This window comes from Salmo trutta, chromosome 12 (genome assembly GCF_901001165.1).
Source record: "Salmo trutta chromosome 12, fSalTru1.1, whole genome shotgun sequence".
NCBI classification, from domain to species: domain Eukaryota; kingdom Metazoa; phylum Chordata; class Actinopteri; order Salmoniformes; family Salmonidae; genus Salmo; species Salmo trutta.
Window position 1 is genome coordinate 26,066,969 of NC_042968.1, and position 20,183 is coordinate 26,087,151.

The following is a 20,183-nucleotide window of genomic DNA, read 5'->3' on the forward strand; positions in this document are numbered from 1 at the left end:
TGTGTATTTCTGTGTTGGCCTGGTGTGGCTCTCAATCAGGAACAGCTGTATATCGTTGTTGCTGATTGAGAGTCATACTTAGGTCGCCTGTTTTCACCTGTTAGTTTGTGGGAGATTGTGCTGTGTATAGCTTTGTGCCTTATCGGCCTGTTATTCGTCGTTGTGTTTTGTATACGTGTTTGTTTTGGGTTTTTCCTTCTTTGTCCGTAATAAAGAAGATGAGTGTACATATTCCCACTGCGTCTTGGTCCTCTCCCTACGACACCCGTGACAGAATCTCCCACCAACCCTCATTAAAATGCAAATCAATTTATAACATTTTGACATGTGTTTTTCTGGATTCTTTTGTTGTTATTCTGTCTCTCACTGTTCAAATAAACCTACCATTAAAATTATAGACTGATCATTTCTTTGTCAGTGGGCAAACGTACAAAATCAGCAGGGGATCAAATGCTTTTTTTCCTCACTGTAGTTGTCATGTATTTTTTATTTTTTTTATAACCTTTATTTAACTAGGCAAGTCAGTTAAGAACAAATTATTATTTATAATGACGGCCTACCCCGGCCAATCCTGGACGACGCTGGGCCAATTGTGAGGCACCCTATGGGACTCCCAATCACAGCCGGATGGGATTCAGCCTGTATTCATTATCTTTAACTGGTTAAATGTTTGTAGTTTGCATGTTTCAGTAATGATTAATATGATTAAATAGTCATAAATCTCTGCTTGATTTAGCTTTTGGTATATTTTGAATTTTATACATATTCTGTATTTCCACTGAAGAAAGCAATAATTAATCAACACACTACTACTGTAAATAAATGGACAGGGCTGTTCAATGTCAGCAGTAATTTCCAGTGAAAAATGGTCAGTCTGAAGCCATTCGGCTATAGCCCTATACAGTGGCTTGCGAAAGTATTCACCCCCCTTGGCATTTTTCCAATTTTGTCGCATAACAACCTGGAATTAAAATAGATTTTTTTGGGGGGGTTGTATCATTTGGTTTACACAACATACCTACCACTTTGAAGATGCAAAATATGTTTTATTGTGAAACAAACAAGAAATACGACAAAAACAGAAAACTTTTGCGTGCATAACTATTCAACCCCCCCCCCCCTCCCCCTCCCCCCCCAAAGTCAATACTTTGTAGAGCCACCTTTTGCAGCAATTACAGCTGCAAGTCTCTCGGGGTATGTCTTTATAAGCTTGGCACATCTAACCTCTGGGATTTTTGCCCATTCTTCAAGGCAAACTGCTCCAGCTCCTTCAAGTTGGATGGGTTCTGCTGGTGTACAGCAATCTTTAAGTCATACCACAGATTCTCAATTGGATTGAGGTCTGAGCTTTGGCCATTCCAAGACATTTAAATGTTTCCCCTTAAACCATTAGACTGTTGCTTTAGCAGTATGCTTAGGGTCATTGTCCTGCTGGAAGGTGAACCTCTGTCCCAATCTCCAATCTTTGGAAGACTGAAACAGGTTTCCCCTCAAGAATTTCCCTGTATTTAGTGCCATCCATCATTCCCTCAATTCTGACTAGTTTCCCATTCCCTGCTGATGAAAAACATCCCCACAGCATGATGCTGCCACCACCATGCCTCCCTGTGGGGATGGTGTTCTAGGGGTGATGAGAGGTGTTGGGTTTGGGCCAGAAATATAATTATCCTTGATGGCCAAAAGGCTCAATTTTAGTCTCATCTGACCAGAGTACCTTGTTCCATATGTTTGGGGAGTCTCCCACATGCCTTTGGTGAACACCAAACGTGTTTGCTTATTTAAGGCACTGTAATAATGATACAAGTCATATCACCTTAAAAATTGTTTATTTACAACCTATGGGGTATAAGATGTGAGGAATAGCGGCATAGGAGAGTCTGAAATTAATTAAATCTCCTAACCCTAAGCTATGTTCAATGTCAGCAGCAATTTCCAGTGAGAAATGGTCAGTCTGAAGCCATTCGGCTATGGGTTTCACAGCCCTACAATAATGGTACAAGTTATATCATGTTAAAAAGGGTTTATCTACAACTTATGGGTTAGAAGATGTTAGGAATAATGGCATAGGAGAGTCTGAAATTAATTAAATACCCTAACCCTAAGCTATGTTCAATGTCAGCAGCAATTTCCAGTGAGAAATGTCAGTCTGAATTTTTTTTAAAGTTATATCACTTTTTAAAGGGTATATTTACAACCTCTGCTGTATAACATGTTGGGCAAAGTGGTATAAGAGAGTCTGACATATAACGCCTAACTCAGTCATGTAAAGATACTTTAAAGTACGACTTAAGTCGTTTTTTGGGGTATCTGTACTTTACTATTTATATTTTTGACTTTCACTTTAACTTTACTACATTCCTAAAGAAAATTATGTACCTTTTACTCCATACATTTTCTCTGACACCCAAAAGTACTCCTTATATTTTTAATGCTTAGCAAGACAGGAAAATTGTCCAATTCACGCACTAATCAAGATAACATCCTTAGTCATCCCTATCGCCTCTTATCTGGTGGACTCACAAAACACAAATGCTTAGTTTGTAAATTATGTCTGAGTGTTGGAGTATGCCCCTGGCTATCCGTAAATGTAAAATAAAAAATTGTGCTGTCTGGTTAGCTTAATTGTAATGAACACGATGGGAGACAGAGAGCTGGTTTCAAGTGCAGGGCGCAGTAGGTGTTTATTTGTAAAGGACCACAGGAGGAGGCAGGTAGCTGGGTCCAGGGGCAGGCAGAAGGTCATACACAGGGGGTCCAAAAAGGCAACAGTACAGGCAGGGAAAAGGCTAGTAACGTCGTCCGGGTGATCAGGCAATAGATAACAGGAAATCCGATAGGCTAAGGTACAGGCAGGGAATAGGCAAAAGGCATCATTAGTGAGGCAGGCAAAAACTATCATACATGGGAGGATTAAATTATGGGAAAAACAGATCTCTGAATAGAAGTGTGTCACAAAACAAACAATACCTCACAATGATGGGGTGCAAAGAACTGAACTAAATAGTGTGTGATAATGACATACAGGTGTGTGAACAGGTGATCAGAATTCAGGTGATTGGGATCTGGAGAGTGAGCTGCGTTCAGGGGATCTATGTGTTTGAGAGTGAGCTGGAAAGTGGGCTGGAAAGTGAGCTGCGTTCAGGGGATCTACGTGTTTAAGAGTGTGAGTTGGAAGCAGACGTTACATTAATATAAGGAATTTGAAATAATTTATACTTTTACTCAAGTATATTTTAGCAATTGCATTTACTTTTGATACTTAGGTATATTTAAAACCAAATACTTTTAGACTTTTACTCAAGTAGTATTTCACTGGGTGACTTTCACTTTTACTTGAGTCATTTTCTATGAAGGTATCTTTACTTTTTCTCAAGTATGACAAATGGGTACTTTTTCCACCACTGCCCTAACTTGACTTCAGTCTTCGCCAATGAGAACCAAGAGGGGCCTAGCTTTTTCCTTCATGACTGGAAAAGGTCTCGATTCTAGACCTAGAAAGTCCTCCATCCATCTCATTAGATCAGAACAGGATGGATCAAGAGTGATTCATATTATTGGTTTGCATCCTAAAAAAAGGACAACACACTTACATTATTTGTCTACCCATATGATGTGGGTCATTGTCAGGTTATTAGATGAATATGCTTCAGTAACAACAGAACACCATGGTTGTAATAACACTTTAAACAGGTCCTTTGTAAATGTGTAGAATGTGTTTGTTTTGGGTCCACACTGTTAAATTCGACAGTTGCAGAGGATTTTCTTCTGAATAACTGGTCAGGGCATAGCATTTTCCATTCCGCTTCAGGCAGCTTGGCTGTAAGGCTTGATCACACCTGTAGTGATTACTTCTATCCGTCACGCCCATTGTTGCTTATTCATTGTTCACTAGATATATCAATGTAATTATACTCAACACAATGTTGAAAAACAGAATTCTTCCCACCGCTAGATCACATAACTAGATGAGAGCTGGATGTGATCCCAAAGCTGCCACCAACACAGCGGAATAGAGTGAAATCTGTAACAGGCTCTAACCAGCGCTCAATACGTGGCAAAGTGAGTTCTAACAGTCGTTGCCATGAAAGTAGGCCTCTGGGCAGAGGCAGTAGGCCTACAACGCTGGCATATGTCGTGTTACAATAGCCTAAGTATATAACATGATTGACACAACCATAATAATCCTCATGAAACGGCCTTGGAAGTGCCATAAGTGTAAGGCATTATTTTACATTAACCTGTTTAACTGCATTAATATGGGTTAATTGATCATAGTCCAGACTCGTTATATTTGAAAATACCATACAGTTGCACCAGGGAAATTTAAACCAAACAGATTGTTTTTGCAGGTCTTCTGTTTCCCCAAGTGTATTAATTCATTCATTTCCCATCATGAAAATGTATCCCCATTCCCCAAACAAATACCTTCATCAATACCACAAAAAAAAACTGCCTAATGAGCTTTTAACTCCAATCTGGCAAAGCTCATAAAATCTGACAAAAGTGAAAACAAGCAGAGAACACTGAGAACAGAGAGGTATGTCTGTGCATGCCACTCTGATATTTCCTGCCCATATCTCCTGTACCATCTTGTCCTGTATGCAGGATTTAACACTACTACGTGCCTACGTACCATGCATGCCCCTCCTGTGGCTGGAGAGAGAGGGGGGGGGGGGTTAAAGGGAGAGAGGGTGGGAAGAGAGAGAGAGAGAAGAAAGAAAAAACAAATGTCACAATATCCCCAGGCAAGCTGAGGCTGAACAGTAGCACATGGGCATTTTTTTTTGCAAGTGTTATAATTACAGCTGCTTTTAATTGGTAGGTGGCGGTTGGGAGCTGGCTGGCTGAGAATCAAATGGGAATAAACTGTTCACACCTGACAGACAAAGTAATAGGGCTGTTGGCAGATTGATTTGTAGCCCAGTTTGATGGGACACTGGAAGGCAACATCTGAGAACTGAGAGTCCAGGGGCTTTCTACTCCATCACAATAGATACCTAGTCCTATCTCTATACCGTAAATTCCGGACTATAAGCCGCAACTTTTTTCCCAACTTTGAACCTCGCGGCTTAAACAATGACGCGGCTAATATATGGATTTTTCCCGCTTTCAATTAAAAAAAAAAAAAAACATTCTGTGACGTGCTCAGTTTTTTGGCGGCATGAAGCTTTCATTAGACCAATGAAATTGCCGAACGGGTTAAGGTCAAACAACTTTTCTGTTTACTGTTTAGATTAAATCGAGCGCGCTCAAACTTCCCATCATTCTGATTACGGTAGTCATTTTGTCACCCTCATCATGGCAAAGACACGGAGAAATGCATATGATGCAGCTTTCAAATTGAAGGCGATTGATCTGGCTGTTGGAAAAGGAAATAGAGCTGCTGCACGGGAGCTTGGTCTTAATGAGTCAACGAATAGACGGTGGAAACAGCAGCGTGAGGAATTGACTCAGTGCAAAAAGACAACTAAAGCTTACTGCAAATGTTTTATTTTTTGTTACAAGCCATGTTTCGTTAAAGCCTATTTATTTTTGTTACAAACCGTGTTTCGTTAAAGCCTATTTATTTGTGTTACAAGCCGTGTTTCGTTAAAGCCTGTGTAAAGTTCATTTGTTTCAATTAACCGGTAGGCACCTGCGGCTTATAGACATGTGCGGCTTATTTATGTTCAAAATAAATAAATAAATTAAATTCAGTGGGTGCGGCTTATATTCAGGTGCGCTTAATAGTCCGGAAATTACGGTACTACAGTGTAGTTAAAGGGGGTATACTCTGCCCTGTAACCATTATAAAGGGGGAATACTCTGCCCTGTAACCATTATAAAGGGGGTATACTCTGCCCTGTAACCATTATAAAGGGGTATACTCTTCCCTGTAACCATTATAAAGGGGTATACTCTGCCCTGTAACCATTATAAAGGGTGTATACTCTGCCCTGTAACCATTATAAAGGGTGTATACTCTGCCCTGTAACCATTATAAAGGGGGTATACTCTGCCCTGTAACCATTATAAAGGGGGTATACTCTGCCCTGTAACCATTATAAAGGGGGTATACTCTGCCCTGTAACCATTATAAAGGGGGTATACTCTGCCCTGTAACCATTATAAAGGGGGTATACTCTGCCCTGTAACCATTATAAAGGGGAATACTCTGCCCTGTAACCATTTTAAAGGGTGTATACTCGCCCTGTAACCATTATAAAGGGTGTATACTCGCCCTGTAACCATTATAAAGGGTGTATACTCTGCCCTGTAACCATTATAAAGGGGGTATACTCTGCCCTGTAACCATTATAAAGGGTGTATACTCTTCCCTGTAACCATTATAAAGGGTGTATACTCTTCCCTGTAACCATTATAAAGGGTGTATACTCTTCCCTGTAACCATTATAAAGGGGTATACTCTGCCCTGTAACCATTATAAAGGGGGTATACTCTGCCCTGTAACCATTATAAAGGGGGTATACTCTGCCCTGTAACCATTATAAAGGGGGTATACTCTGCCCTGTAACCATTATAAAGGGGTATACTCTGCCCTGTAACCATTATAAAGGGGGTATACTCTTCCCTGTAACCATTATAAAGGGGGTATACTCTGCCCTGTAACCATTATAAAGGGGGTATACTCTGCCCTGTAACCATTATAAAGGGGGTATACTCTGCCCTGTAACCATTATAAAGGGGGTATACTCTGCCCTGTAACCATTATAAAGGGGTATACTCTGTCCTGTAACCATTATAAAGGGTGTATACTCTGCCCTGTAACCATTATAAAGGGTGTATACTGTGCCCTGTAACCATTATAAAGGGGGTATACTCTGCCCTGTAACCATTATAAAGGGGGTATACTCTGCCCTGTAACCATTATAAAGGGGGTATACTCTGCCCTGTAACCATTATAAAGGGGGTATACTCTGCCCTGTAACCATTATAAAGGGGGTATACTCTGCCCAGTAACCATTATAAAGGGGGTATACTCTGCCCTGTAACCATTATAAAGGGGGTATACTCTGCCCTGTAACCATTATAAAGGGGGTATACTCTGCCCTGTAACCATTATAAAGGGGGTATACTCTGCCCTGTAACCATTATAAAGGGGAATACTCTGCCCTGTAACCATTATAAAGGGGGTATACTCTGCCCTGTAACCATTATAAAGGGTGTATACTCTGCCCTGTAACCATTATAAAGGGGGCATACTCTTCCCTGTAACCATTATAAAGGGGGTATACTCTTCCCTGTAACCATTATAAAGGGGGCATACTCTTCCCTGTAACCATTATAAAGGGGGTATACTCTTCCCTGTAACCATTATAAAGGGGGTATACTCTGCCCTGTAACCATTATAAAGGGGGTATACTCTGCCCTGTAACCATTATAAAGGGTGTATACTCTGCCCTGTAACCATTATAAAGGGGGTATACTCTGCCCTGTAACCATTATAAAGGGTGTATACTCTGCCCTGTAACCATTATAAAGGGGGCATACTCTTCCCTGTAACCATTATAAAGGGGGTATACTCTGCCCTGTAACCATTATAAAGGGGGTATACTCTTCCCTGTAACCATTATAAAGGGGTGTACTCTGCCCTGTAACCATTATAAAGGGGGTATACTCTGCCCTGTAACTATTATAAAGGGGGTATACTCTTCCCTGTAACCATTATAAAGGGGTATACTCTGCCCTGTAACCATTATAAAGGGGGTATACTCTGCCCTGTAACTATTATAAAGGGGTATACTCTTCCCTGTAACCATTATAAAGGGGTATACTCTGCCCTGTAACCATTATAAAGGGGGTATACTCTGCCCTGTAACCATTATAAAGGGGAATACTCTGCCCTGTAACCATTATAAAGGGGGTATACTCTGCCCTGTAACCATTATAAAGGGTGTATACTCTGCCCTGTAACCATTATAAAGGGGGCATACTCTTCCCTGTAACCATTATAAAGGGGGTATAGTCTTCCCTGTAACCATTATAAAGGGGGCATACTCTTCCCTGTAACCATTATAAAGGGGGTATACTCTTCCCTGTAACCATTATAAAGGGGGTATACTCTGCCCTGTAACCATTATAAAGGGGGTATACTCTGCCCTGTAACCATTATAAAGGGTGTATACTCTGCCCTGTAACCATTATAAAGGGGGTATACTCTGCCCTGTAACCATTATAAAGGGTGTATACTCTGCCCTGTAACCATTATAAAGGGGGCATACTCTTCCCTGTAACCATTATAAAGGGGGTATACTCTGCCCTGTAACCATTATAAAGGGGGTATACTCTTCCCTGTAAACATTATAAAGGGGTGTACTCTGCCCTGTAACCATTATAAAGGGGGTATACTCTGCCCTGTAACTATTATAAAGGGGGTATACTCTTCCCTGTAACCATTATAAAGGGGTATACTCTGCCCTGTAACCATTATAAAGGGGGTATACTCTGCCCTGTAACTATTATAAAGGGGTATACTCTTCCCTGTAACCATTATAAAGGGGTATACTCTGCCCTGTAACCATTATAAAGGGGGTATACTCTGCCCTGTAACCATTATAAAGGGGAATACTCTGCCCTGTAACCATTATAAAGGGGGTATACTCTGCCCTGTAACCATTATAAAGGGTGTATACTCTGCCCTGTAACCATTATAAAGGGGGTATACTCTGCCCTGTAACCATTATAAAGGGGGCATACTCTTCCCTGTAACCATTATAAAGGGGGTATACTCTTCCCTGTAACCATTATAAAGGGGGCATACTCTTCCCTGTAACCATTATAAAGGGGGTATACTCTTCCCTGTAACCATTATAAAGGGGGTATACTCTGCCCTGTAACCATTATAAAGGGGGTATACTCTGCCCTGTAACCATTATAAAGGGTGTATACTCTGCCCTGTAACCATTATAAAGGGGGTATACTCTGCCCTGTAACCATTATAAAGGGTGTATACTCTGCCCTGTAACCATTATAAAGGGGGCATACTCTTCCCTGTAACCATTATAAAGGGGGTATACTCTGCCCTGTAACCATTATAAAGGGGGTATACTCTTCCCTGTAACCATTATAAAGGGGTGTACTCTGCCCTGTAACCATTATAAAGGGGGTATACTCTGCCCTGTAACTATTATAAAGGGGGTATACTCTTCCCTGTAACCATTATAAAGAGGGTATACTCTGCCCTGTAACCATTATAAAGGGGGTATACTCTGCCCTGTAACTATTATAAAGGGGTATACTCTTCCCTGTAACCATTATAAAGGGGTATACTCTGCCCTGTAACCATTATAAAGGGGGTATACTCTGCCCTGTAACTATTATAAAGGGGTATACTCTTCCCTGTAACCATTATAAAGGGGTATACTCTGCCCTGTAACCATTATAAAGGGGTATACTCTTCCCTGTAACCATTATAAAGGGGGTATACTCTTCCCTGTAACCATTATAAAGGGTGTATACTCTGCCCTGTAACCATTATAAAGGGGGTATACTCTGCCCTGTAACCATTATAAAGGGTGTATACTCTGCCCTGTAACCATTATAAAGGGGGTATACTCTGCCCTGTAACCATTATAAAGGGGGTATACTCTGCCCTGTAACCATTATAAAGGGGTATACTCTTCCCTGTAACCATTATAAAGGGGGTATACTATGCCCTGTAACTATTATAAAGGGTGTATACTCTTCCCTGTAACCATTATAAAGGGGGTATACTCTGCCCTTATAAAGGGGGTATACTCTGCCCTGTAACCATTATAAAGGGGGCATACTCTTCCCTGTAACCATTATAAAGGGGGTATACTCTGCCCTGTAACCATTATAAAGGGTGTATACTCTGCCCTGTAACCATTATAAAGGGGGTATACTCTGCCCTGTAACCATTATAAAGGGGGTATACTCTGCCCTGTAACCATTATAAAGGGTGTATACTCTGCCCTGTAACCATTATAAAGGTGGTATACTCTGCCCTGTAACCATTATAAAGGGGGTATACTCTTCCCTGTAACCATTATAAAGGGGGTATACTCTGCCCTGTAACCATTATAAAGGGGGTATACTCTTCCCTGTAACCATTATAAAGGGGGTATACTCTGCCCTGTAACCATTATAAAGGGGAATACTCTTCCCTGTAACCATTATAAAGGGGGTATACTCTGCCCTGTAACCATTATAAAGGTGGTATACTCTGCCCTGTAACCATTATAAAGAGGGTATACTCTGCCCTGTAACCATTATAAAGGGTGTATACTCTGCCCTGTAACCATTATAAAGGGGTATACTCTTCCCTGTAACCATTATAAAGGGGGTATACTCTGCCCTGTAACCATTATAAAGGGTGTATACTCTGCCCTGTAACCATTATAAAGGGGGTATACTCTGCCCTGTAACCATTATAAAGGGGGTATACTCTGCCCTTATAAAGGGGGTATACTCTGCCCTGTAACCATTATAAAGGGGTATACTCTGCCCTGTAACCATTATAAAGGGGGTATACTCTTCCCTGTAACCATTATAAAGGGGGTATACTCTGCCCTTATAAAGGGGGTATACTCTGCCCTGTAACCATTATAAAGGGGTTATACTCTGCCCTGTAACCATTATAAAGGGGGCATACTCTTCCCTGTAACCATTATAAAGGGGGTATACTCTGCCCTGTAACCATTATAAAGGGGGTATACTCTTCCCTGTAACCATTATAAAGGGGGTATACTCTGCCCTGTAACCATTATAAAGGGGGTATACTCTGCCCTGTAACCATTATAAAGGGTGTATACTCTGCCCTGTAACCATTATAAAGGGGAATACTCTTCCCTGTAACCATTATAAAGGGGGTATACTCTGCCCTGTAACCATTATAAAGGGGGTATACTCTGCCCTGTAACCATTTTAAAGGGGGTATACTCTGCCCTGTAACCATTATAAAGGGGGTATACTCTGCCCTGTAACCATTATAAAGGGTGTATACTCTGCCCTGTAACCATTATAAAGGGGGTATACTCTGCCCTGTAACCATTATAAAGGGGAATACTCTGCCCTGTAACCATTATAAAGGGTGTATACTCTGCCCTGTAACCATTATAAAGGGGGTATACTCTGCCCTGTAACCATTATAAAGGGGGTATACTCTGCCCTGTAACCATTATAAAGGGGAATACTCTACCCTGTAACCATTATAAAGGGGGTATACTCTGCCCTGTAACCATTATAAAGGGGGTATACTCTGCCCTGTAACCATTATAAAGGGGTATACTCTGCCCTGTAACCATTATAAAGGGGGTATACTCTTCCCTGTAACCATTATAAAGGGGGTATACTCTGCCCTGTAACCATTATAAAGGGGGTATACTCTGCCCTGTAACCATTATAAAGGGTGTATACTCTGCCCTGTAACCATTATAAAAGGGGTATACTCTGCCCTGTAACCATTATAAAGGGGGTATACTCTGCCCTGTAACCATTATAAAGGGGTATACACTGCCCTGTAACCATTATAAAGGGGGTATACTCTGCCCTGTAACCATTATAAAGGGGGTATACTCTGCCCTGTAACCATTATAAAGGGGGTATACTCTGCCCTGTAACCATTATAAAGGGGGTATACTCTGCCCTGTAACCATTATAAAGGGGGTATACTCTGCCCTGTAACCATTATAAAGGGGGTATACTCTGCCCTGTAACCATTATAAAGGGGGTATACTCTGCCCTGTAACCATTATAAAGCGGGTATACTCTGCCCTGTAACCATTATAAAGGGTGTATACTCTTCCCTGTAACCATTATAAAGGGGGTATACTCTGCCCTGTAACCATTATAAAGGGTGTATACTCTGCCCTGTAACCATTATAAAGGGGGTATACTCTGCCCTGTAACCATTATAAAGGGGGTATACTCTGCCCTGTAACCATTATAAAGGTGGTATACTCTGCCCTGTAACCATTATAAAGGGGGTATACTCTGCCCTGTAACCATTATAAAGGGGGTATACTCTGCCCTGTAACCATTATAAAGGGTGTATACTCTGCCCTGTAACCATTATAAAGGGTGTATACTCTGCCTTGTAACCATTATAAAGGGTGTATACTCTGCCCTGTAACCATTATAAAGGGTGTATACTCTGCCCTGTAACCATTATAAAGGGTGTATACTGTGCCCTGTAACCATTATAAAGGGGGTATACTCTGCCCTGTAACCATTATAAAGGGTGTATACTCTGCCCTGTAACCATTATAAAGGGGGTATACTCTGCCCTGTAACCATTATAAAGGGTGTATACTCTGCCCTGCACCTATCATGTTCCTCCATACGGCCCATCCCTCAGTCACGGCCCATCCCTCAGTCAGTCGTTAACTAACTAAACATAACAACAATACTTACTTTTACTTTACATAATCAAACTACTGATTTGCTGCCATTCTTCAGCGGGTTGATACAGGGCCAGGACAGAGAGCACTGGTTTGATTGAGTGTATTCATCTCCTCTCAGGAGCAGGAGGCCTGCAGGGGGTAAAGTGAGGGGATGGTGCCAAGCAGTTAGTTAGACAGACAAACATAACGTTGCCTCCCCGTATATGTTACTGTATAAGCTACTGGAGGAGGAGGAGGTGGAGGTTGTTTTTCCGTTTGGGATGCTTGCCTTGTAGCCCCTGAGTCAGAGAGCTGAGGTGGGGTGGGTGGATGGGGAACACCAGGGCCCTGCAGGGACGGTTGTTTATTCAGGACAGGTAACACCCATGGGCATATACAAGCACACCACAGCAGGGAGAGTCTATATGTTTATCACTTCCTGACTGTCACTCCCTCCCTCTCACACGCATACACATACCTACATCAGCTACCATACATAAACACACTCACAGGAACACACACACACAAACACTCAGTAAAAGCTGGGTATTGCTCCATCGCCATGTGTACCATTGGCCTTGTGGCATGGTGCCCTCAGAGGTCGTGACCCGCGGTGCTGTGTCTCCTTAGTGGTTCCTTATCACAGCCAGCATCTTTAATCTCCTGCTGTGTGGGGCGGTAGAGGCTCACAGGCCACCGGATTATAGCTTCCCCTTCACACAGCACAGGCAGGACAGCGACTGCACTGCAGTCAACATCACTCTCTCTCACACACGCTCTCTGTCTTTATCTCTCTCTCTGTCTCTCTCCCAATCTTTTTTTCTCCCACACAATTATGCAAAAAAAAAAGAATTCTGAGCATACACAGAAAGAAATAAAGAAAGTGTCAACCCAACATGCACGTGATCAGTTGAGATCAGGAATATTGTCAAAGAAAACCCTTCTCAAGTAAACCACATGATTGTCCGGACCTGTGTAGTTTTGAAGTGATCACACACAGCATTAGCACCTATCAGGTCATCAAGCTTCTATTTTCCCTCTGCGTGCAATGAATCCAATCTTGGCATGCACAAATGATTAACTGGTGGTGCACACAACTGATTAAAAGATAAAGCCTTGGCACACAATGACTTTCAGCATAACGTATGGTGTGTAGTACCTGAGAGACCAGGCCTCCTCACGCAAAGAAGATATTTACCTTTTCAGTTCATTTCCCTCTTGCATCCTCACACACAGATATCCCATGTTGCACCTCCTACAAGGGCTAAATGTGGAAATGAAAATGTAATGTCATGGTGTGTGGGTGTCACAATTACATGGGTTACAATGGTACATTTAAATGTAATTTAAGTTCAATGAATGGTAAAGCTGAACCTAGAAACGTATTGTGTGATGTTATACCTTGTTTGTTCACAACAACTTCAATGGAGTAAGGCAGGCGAAGGACCACAAACCACAGCGGTTATGAGGAAACTTTGGATCCGAAACGTATGAAACCGAGAGGTGTGAGTGAGGGGAAAAATGAGTGTTGAATTTCACAAGCGGTAACTGGAAAGCAGTAAAAAACTATCACAAAATGCTTGTGTGAGGTGAGAAAATAATTAGCAAAACAATAAACTCATATTGCTGATGATAACAGTCAGGACTATTGTCAGGACTCCTCCTATATCTAACGTTACTGCAATCTATAGCTGCTCACCCTGGGGTCACATCCTCAGAGCTGGTGTTGGGGGACCCATAGAGGAAAGCTGCAGCCCCTGCCACAGTATAACGGATGTCAGGGGTTCTGACACAATACACAATACTATTAGACCACATGCAATGACTCAGAAGACTGACTGCGTGATGATGGCCTTCATGATGGACTAAGTCACTTTGCTACCGCTGACTCTTGCTATAGGAAATGTTCCATAGCACACATCATTACTGATTGATCCCTTTGACAAGTAGAGCTAGACCTAGTCTCTCGTGACTTATTTGGTTGTGGGTGCAGAGATTAATCTACAACAACATTGCAAGTCAAACCCCCAAACAGTCATAGTAGTGATAACACATGTGTGTGAGTGTGTAGGCTGCTCACTGCTCGCACACATCCACCCACTCAGTAGCCAGTGGTGTCACACATTCTGTCTCAGTAGGGTGAAAGGTATTGTTATGCTTGAACCGGGTTCAGTCCATTACTCAACAGGGCCCTGGGGATAAGTCTTCTGTGCTGTCCAAGAAAACACTGCATGGTGCAGATAGATGCCTGGCGACAACACCACACTCTCTCTTCCACACACTGTCCCACAGACTGACAGAATGCACACAAGATGAAACAACTCAGACAAGAGATTGTTTTGACCTGTAGTATCACTCTTTTGGCAAAGCAAGAATGTTGAAATTATTCTAGGTAATTTAGTAAAAAAAATTGTGAGAGTAATCTGCACATGGCACAGACCTTGACAAATATTAACACTTAAAGTGTAGGCATAATACTACAAATATTAGGCATTTTGAGCATTTGTGCTTCTAACATTAGTTAATCTATTTGTTTAGAAATATGCCTTTTTTATTTGCTATTTATACAAAAAAACAATTAAACACAATTGAAGAATGTAGGGAGATCTTTCTGTAGGCCTACTTAAATATCTTACGATTTTTTGGTAATATTTCATGTCAAGTTTATTTTATGGCCAAACACTGATGAAAATATGCATTATAATGCACTAGTTTCTATAGAGGAAATCCACATTTGAGTCTGGCCAATCTCTGCAAACTGTTCTATTTACACAACAGTAGCGTGCTTCCCAAAAAACGGTCGGTGATTGTTTTGATAAAAGGGGTGACCCGCGAGGCTGGCTGATGCCTCTCCTGCTCTCTCTGTACACAACCTCGCGACCCTTGGCACAGCCAGAGCAAACACAGTCTGCACGCAATGCCGGGTCTGTGGCACAATGATTAACCCGTAAATGTGCTGTTAACCCGCTCCGTAGCCTGCAAAGCCCGCTGAGAGAATTGGAGGGGGGCAGGCAAGGTTAATTTGTTTCACGCATGGCTCGTGTTGCGTGTCAAGCATATCCATATCTTCTTTCACTATGTGGTTGTATGTCTGTCTTTGTACACGCGTTTCATATTTCCCTTTCTTTATGATATGTCCTATTTCTCTTTTTCGCTCCCACAGTTTGAGTCAGCGTAAAAAAGCGCATGGCAGCTTCGTGCGTGACAGAAAGATGAATGACCGAGATATTTCCGCACGCAACTATTGTTTTTCCCGGTGAGTATTTTGAACTTTGGCTTGCATAAGGACAGAGAGAGACCAGGACTGTTAGCTCAGTTACTAATGTGGTATTCACTCCAATCCGTGAGAGGAAGGCGATACAATATGGGGACCTGCCCCCTCCTCTCCCTGTTCCGAACCCCAGCATGCCTGTTTGTGCACTTCGAGCCGGCCGCGGGAGCGAGCGAGGCAGAATGTTGCTCAATTACAGTTTGTGTATAGTGTAAGTGATTGCGTGTTGATTTACTCAAGCCAGAGGGGGTTTGTATGAGGTCACAGTCACAAATTCATGAGTAGTGTCATGACCTACATTCTTAGAAAAAAAGGTTCCAAATGGGTTCTTTGTAGATGGATAGGGTTCTACCAAGAACCTTTTACATCTGAAGAATGAACCCTTTTTGGAAGACAAGGGTTCTTTGTTAGGCAAAGAGTTAAACCTAGAACCTTTTTCATCCTAAGAGCCGATTTTTGAAGAAAGGGTTCTTTGATGATTCTTTGGAAGGCAAGAAGCATTCTACATAGAACCCTTCTGAATCTGTATAAGCTATTTTATTGTATTTTTTCAAATTGTGCCTGAGCAATAATGTTTGGAGTAACGTAAACCAGTTTTTAATCTTCAACACCAGGAGTTTGAGTAATCAGCCAAGTTTAAAAAGATATCTGTGAGAATTGTTTTAACTATATATGAGAATATTTATGCATGTACTGTATCTGTAATCTGTAATCATTTTACATATACAGTACTGACATAGTTGATATCTTTGCCATGATTTCTGTTTTTCAAATGAGTATTTTCTGTGAATTTATTTAGCAGAAAGTAAGAGAATAGAAGGGAGTATGAGTGAACCAGCAATGTATAGTATGGTACACAATAAATTGGCAAGTTTTACCTAGTGTTGATTTTTCAGTGTAGAATGTCTAGTGTTGATTCAAGAGTTACATTCAACACTCAGTAGTGTAAAATAACCCTGTGTTGGTATTAATAAACAGAGTTGAGTGTGATTGTCATTTTTATCTGTGTGTAGGAAAACACTCAAAAACACACCCATCATTATCATATTTCCCAGCATGCTCTATTGCAAGTTGATTTTCAGAATTGTTTGTTTCAATGTCTGTGTTTTGGCATGCACATTGATTGGTTGATTAATCTTATGCTACACAAAGATAAATAACATCAATTTTATAAATTAATCCAATCTGTTAGTATTTGTACTTACTGCACCTGTTACTGAGATGGTTGTCCTAGTTTATCCAGAGTGACTTACAGTAGTGAGTGCGTATATTTTTTGTACTTGTTTTTCATTTTTGATGTTGGTCCCCATGGGAATCGAACCCACAACCCTTGCATTGCAAGTGCCGTGCTCTACCAACTCAGCCACACAGCTGATTTCCCAGTGATTGATGCATCGCTCCCTGCATTTAAAAATAACTACACATTCTTCCTTCCTAGAGTTTGGGCCATCTTCAAGTCAGATGATCATCCCTAAAACCTAAAACATCTGCGTAGTAGGAGGTGTCATTAGCTTTTTCAGGGTAACAAGTACTGCCCTAAGGGTTTACGTTACTCCATAGAATTGGTAATAACACAGTAATAACATGATAATAAAACACAGTAATAACATAGTATAAACAGAAATAACATGTTAATAAATAAGTGTTGTGTGCTTTGGCATTGCGTGTATGAACAATGGTGATATTGTCTCTCCCCTCCTGACTCTGTTCATGCATGTTTTATTTTCCTGGGAGTTCAAAGAAGACACTTCCAAACCTCTGGTAGCACAGACTGTTCTGTCTAGTGTTTACAGACTAGAATAAAAGACTGAGACATGAGTGCACCAATCTGACCTGTTACCTGAGTGGTTAATTGCTCTAACTACCAGTCTGTGTACAGGGGTTAGTTGACCTCCTCCATAACATGCACACACAACAACACGCCCTCACACATATACAAACCCACTCACGAAAAATTCCCTCACACTCACACACACATACCTGGTTTGAAGGTGTGTGACAGGTGTTTGGTTGTTGCGTGCCAAAGGACTGAAGACTTCAGCTGCCTTTACAGTCATTACTCAGAAAGGGAGATTCTTCAAGGGAATTTCAATTTGCTGTGGGCTAAACAGTGTTTTGGTTATGATGTGAGCTCTGTAAATGGACATCCTGGATGTATGTGTGTGACCCTAACGTGACTAAATAACAGACTACTTGAACATTCCCTATTGATATTTGTCACGTTATTGTCCTCAATTGTTGCCCTATATACATAGACTAGGAATCACTGGCCACTTCAATAATGTTTAAATAATGTTTACATACTGCTTTACTCATCTCATATGTACAGGATATACTGTATTATATTCTACTGTATTTTAGTCAATGCCACTCCGACATTGCTTGATCTAATATTTATATATTTCTTAATTCCATTATTTTACTTTTAGATTTGTGTGTATTGTTGTGAATTGTTAGATACTACTGCACTGTTGGAGCTAGGAACACAAGCATTTCGCTACAACCGCAATAGCATAAATGTGTATGTGACCAATAAAATTTGATTTAATTTTTATTTAATTCCATGTATTTGCAACGGTGATTGTTAGATAATCAAACCTGCGTTGCAATAAGAGGTCATACAAATTGTTGGAGGTCATTGAGCAAGTCACTAACGATGAGCAGGGAGTGGCGTGTTAGCCATAGCCATATGAACAGAGAAGCCTATTTCAAACGGGTGTGATCCTGATGATGTTTACGTTGAATGCTGGACTTGTATGGAATGTCCGTCCCATGGCCTCTCACGCTATCGTCTCCCTGTCCTCTCACAAAGCTGTGCGTAATGCTTAGTGTGATTATATGCTTCATGTGTATGCTTAATAAATCAGCCTTTGACTGTGTCATGCTGTACCAGTGAACGAACAGTCTCATTTGGAGAACTTGACTGTGTTTTTAAACAGCTCTTTGAAATGGCATAAAATGTTTTCCAAGTTCATACGCGAAGGTTATGCAGGTCAATTGGTATTTGGTGGATTTAAGCAGTTGACTTCAGCCAGCCAGTTACATGCCTGGTGAAGCCTGAGTGGTAGATCGCATGACTCCAAAGGCCAAGATCCTCGCATTATCCATCATATTGAGCGTGACAATAATACGGTGTGTAGGCCTATCTCGGAGAAAAAAATAAGCGATTTATAGCGTCTCTCAATAATGTTCATATGCCTCAAACAGTGGGAAATGTGTCTATTGTTTTTCAGAATTTAAATTACACGTTGGCGTCTTTTATCTTGGCTTTGGAGGTACACTTCACTTTCCACAAAATCCTGCGCATTTTGGGTTGCCTACTAGTTGTAATCCAGGATTCCAGGAATGATCATCCAAATGTTTAACTAATTAGCCACACATTCATACACTGAAATCTGCACTTAAATGTCTTGAGGCATCTTCAAGTTGAATTATGCTAATTATTTAAATTGAACAATAAAGTTAACCCATTGTGAATGATTCAGTCCTACCGTTAACCCCAAACCGAATGTATAACACAGTAGGTCTTGGAAGTTGAAATACAGGCATACCGCAAGACAAAAAAATTGAGGCATATTGTCAAGTAGACAAAAGCCAATTAATATAAATCCATTTACATGATGAACATTATGATATAGAGAACAACTTAAATAAAACAACAGAGGTAAGCGAATACTTAAAATATAGCCTAATTAACCATAACTGTCTTCAATAAAAACGTAATAAAACATCCATGCCTTTTCTATGGCCTATGCCTACAAACCAATAGTAAACCATTTCAGCGTGTTTATTTGTATATGGGCAGGCCATTGTGGCCCGAATGATAGAGATATGCGTGAATAAAAACGCATGTCTGCGCGTAAATCCTGCATTGATAGGAGATTTGGTTAAATGTCTAATTACGCATGTGGATATTAAGTTAGGAATTTGTCGAGTGAGATTTCTCAGCAACAAGTTATGTTTATCAATCAAAGCGTATAGGTTAACAGCCAGCATAATATGATGCTGGTTAACAGGAAAAGCTTATATGCATCCAAAATACGTTGTTGAAATAATATAATTTAATTCTGAGTCGATAGGCTCATTACCGCTGTTTCAGTCCATGGTCCAACTATGTTGGAAATCCCTCGTATTGCTGTGCAGAGTCGATATATATTCACTGTCAGTAGGCTATCTGGAATAGGATGTACATTTCCTAAAAGAAGAGAGACTGTAAGGGTAATGAACTCATTTACCCTTTCACCCCTGCAGTGCTGACAGATACTCCCCCACCCCCACCCCCCAGCATCCTTAACCAAGGGCAGGGGGAGGCGAGGGCTTGGCCAAAACGCTCTCACGCAACTTGGCCAATCTTTAACTTGACTGCTAACAGGTACACGCACGCGATGGCATTTGCCAGTTTTTATCACGACTTGTTTCAAAACAGACTCCGCTCAGAATGGTGTGTTGTAGATGCTGAGTTCTAGAAGACTCTATTCTATGTCTTAATACATATAACTTACCTTTGAGTAAATTCCAATTGGGATATTGATTAACACAACAGGGATCCTAAGTCAAACACTTTGGAT

The 20,183-nt window shown here is 41.1% G+C and overlaps 1 long non-coding RNA gene across 5 annotated transcripts; it reads right to left on the minus strand.

Annotated features, from left to right (window-relative positions):
• Nucleotides 1-2,799: 2,799 nt before the first annotated feature.
• On the minus strand, nucleotides 2,800-19,845 carry LOC115203259 (uncharacterized). 5 transcript variants are annotated; one of them, XR_003880133.1, is made up of 7 exons: nucleotides 19,704-19,840; nucleotides 17,596-17,718; nucleotides 13,746-13,817; nucleotides 13,543-13,608; nucleotides 12,376-12,494; nucleotides 4,634-4,653; nucleotides 2,800-2,838 (listed from the first exon to the last, which is right to left on the minus strand). It is a non-coding gene; the product is annotated as an uncharacterized LOC115203259 (long non-coding RNA). The 5 variants fall into 5 exon arrangements; XR_003880136.1 differs by lacking the exon at nucleotides 2,800-2,838 and adding an exon at nucleotides 14,044-14,130 and having other exon boundaries at nucleotides 3,791-4,653; nucleotides 19,704-19,845; XR_003880135.1 differs by lacking the exon at nucleotides 2,800-2,838 and adding an exon at nucleotides 14,044-14,101 and having other exon boundaries at nucleotides 3,791-4,653; nucleotides 19,704-19,844.
• Between the last annotated feature and the right edge of the window lie 338 nt (nucleotides 19,846-20,183).